Source organism: Zalophus californianus, chromosome 7 (assembly GCF_009762305.2).
Source record: "Zalophus californianus isolate mZalCal1 chromosome 7, mZalCal1.pri.v2, whole genome shotgun sequence".
NCBI lineage: Eukaryota > Metazoa > Chordata > Mammalia > Carnivora > Otariidae > Zalophus > Zalophus californianus.
The window spans coordinates 127,860,827-127,863,753 of NC_045601.1; positions in this window are offsets into that span (position 1 = coordinate 127,860,827).

The following is a 2,927-nucleotide window of genomic DNA, read 5'->3' on the forward strand; positions in this document are numbered from 1 at the left end:
AGAAAAGCACATGACAATAAGACAAAGATGCATTTTGTTTCGAAGACTGAGGAAGCACACGTTCTTCTCAGACTTCATCTTCAAAATGGGACTTTTGATTTTCTAAGCAGCTCGGTACTGTGATAAGAAGCCACTATTAAAAGACAGCTCTTGTACAATGTACTGCTATTCTTCACAGGGACACGTGGAAACAGCCTCTTTTTACCATCAGTATTGAAAACAGCAATGAGGGGCACCTGGGTGGCTCAGTCGTTAAGCATCTGCCTTCGGCTCAGGTCATGATCCCAGGGTCCTGGGATCGAGCCCGCAGTCGGGTTCCTTGCTCGGCGGGAGGCCTGCTTCTCCCTCTCCCACTCCCCCTGCTTGTGTTTCCTCTCTCGCTGTGTCTCTCTCTGTCAAATAAATAAAACCTTTAAAGAAAAAAGAAAAGAAAACAGCAATGAACTCCTGGACGTGGGACTTTGCGTCATTTGCATATTGATAAAGGAGTCACAGGTTGGCAATGATCCAGTGTTTTAGGGAAATATTTCCTCATGTTCTTTCTGCTGCTTTCTACTGTCCAGAGTCCTCTTGAGTCAAGTAAGGAGGATACGAAGCTCCAACGCTGAGCATCAGTATGTTCCCTCGTTCCCGGGGTGAGTCCAGGACCCTGGCTGTTCCCGTAACAGTTCTGACCCGGAGACGGCTCAAGTCCCCGTAAGACTGGCAGATGGATTAGGCCATGAATATGCAGAAAGCAGGATGAAGGGAATGACTACCCAATGCATAATGACTGAATTACAATTTTAAAATGGAATGAGTTAGATAGTTATTATCAGTGTAATTATTCATAAATGTGCCTAATTATTCATAATTATTCAGAAGCATATTACTTCCCTGATTGCCATAAGTGATCTCTGAGGCCAATTACAATTTGATTCTGGTCACAGGACTCAGTGAGTGTTATTACCTCTTCCGTGTTGGTGAATCCTGAGCTTGGTCTCTGGCCTGACAGCCCTGGGAGCCCTTTATGTCATCTGGCCCTTTAAATACACACAACAAACGGGAGGTTCTAAACCCAGCTGACTTCAAAGCCCCCATTGTCTTATCTCCCCCCTTGCCAGCCCCAAGCTCCTCTTATTTGGGTTCAGGCTGTTCCTTCGAGGGCCTTCCCTGCTGCTGTTTAATTAGGGCTCTCTTGTTGTCATTTCTGCGTTTGATATCTTAATAGTATTGGAGGCCACATGTAGGGAAATGGGGCAAGAATCTGTGCACATACAGGTGATGCGGAGAAGCTGGAAGCCTGGAAGTCTTGGCCGTCCCTCAGAGGATGAAGTGTTAAGTCAAGGGTTTCAGATTTCTTGCAAATCTAGAGGCCCTCTCCGGTGAGGGAATGCAACCATTTTTAACTCATCTACAATAGGTTACAGCTCAGCGCCTCCTGGTACACATGGTGCTTCTCGGGATCATTTCAAAATAGTGTAGCCCAGGAGAATATTTCCAGTTTTTCCAGAGTGATTTCACTTTGACTTCAATGTGGCAAGCCACCGATGTGGGCTCAGGCTTTCTAACTTGCTCTTTGTGTGTAGGTTCTCGTGACTGTACAGACTTCAGAGATGGAGGCATGGCTCAATTTCTAGCTTTTTTTTTTTTTTTTTCTTTCTCCCTGGAAAACATTACAGCAATTACCATATTGTGGGACGGCATTATCAAGTGCAAATTAGCATATAGATTAGTTCTGGGGGGCAGGGAGAAGGAGAGGCGGGTTAAGATCTTTAAAATCATGTATGGTTATGCTACACACAGAATGGTGTGCAGAAATCTTTGAGGTCCTGGTTTACCTAACCCTGTGTATACAGTAACCGATCCGATGGGTGGCAGCCGATAATTTCTAAGAGAACAAAGGCAACTCAGCTCTGATTGTAGCTAAGCGAGGACCAGGAATTGGGTAGTGTTAAGACGTTGCAGATCTGTTCGGTGGATTTTAAGACTCTTACCAGCGTTTAGTTTCTGGATGGAGAATCCTTGATTTGGTTAGTGAGAACAACCAAATTGGAATACAGTTAATTGGAATTACCAAGTTTAGGTTTGGCTTTGCGTCCAGGAAATGAAAATAGTTAAATTTTTACTGGTGGGGTAAGAAGAAGGACAGAGAAAAAAGTGTAATTTGGAACAGAGAGTTTTCAAGAAAGTGTGCCAAAGGATAGAATGCAAGAAACAAGATTGATTGAATTACTGTCTTCTGATGTAAGAATAAAAAATAGATTTATTGAAAAATATACAGTGATAGGACCCACTTTTTTCTTTCTAGGTCCTCTAACAATACAGGGCACTGGTTTACAGTCACTCAGTCGCTTGGTCAAGTTTTTGTTGAGTATGTGCACAATGCTGTGAACGGTACCAAATACAACATATGGCCCATCACAGTTCCTGCATATTATCTTTTGAAGAAATGGGACAGATTATGCCTATGACTGCTGTGGAAGAGAATTTGGAGGAGAGAGAGAGAACTTGGAGAACTGAGTGGTCAAGAAAACATGAATAGGATTTGAGGATCGGCTTGACCGTAAAGGATAAGCCGGGTATGAATAAGCGTGTATGAGGACTTTCCACGTCAGGGTGATGGACTCCAGGACTCAGGGGTTGAGGAGTCACGCACAAGAGGACTGGCCTGGGACAGAGCAGAAGGTCTGTGTTGGGTGGTGGGAGGTAAATACAAAATGGGATAATGGTGTCTAAGTCAAATATCTACCTCTTTCAGTCTTTGTAATTTACTTAAATGGATCTAATAATACTACTGTGAAAAATTATTGTGGAATAAAAAAGTCAGTTCTTTTTCCTGATGCCTTCATGGCACATAGTAGGCAGACAGCAGTTGCTTCATTAAATTAATGAATTAGTTAAATTAATTGGGTTTAATTTAATTCAATTAAAAACCACGTAAGGCC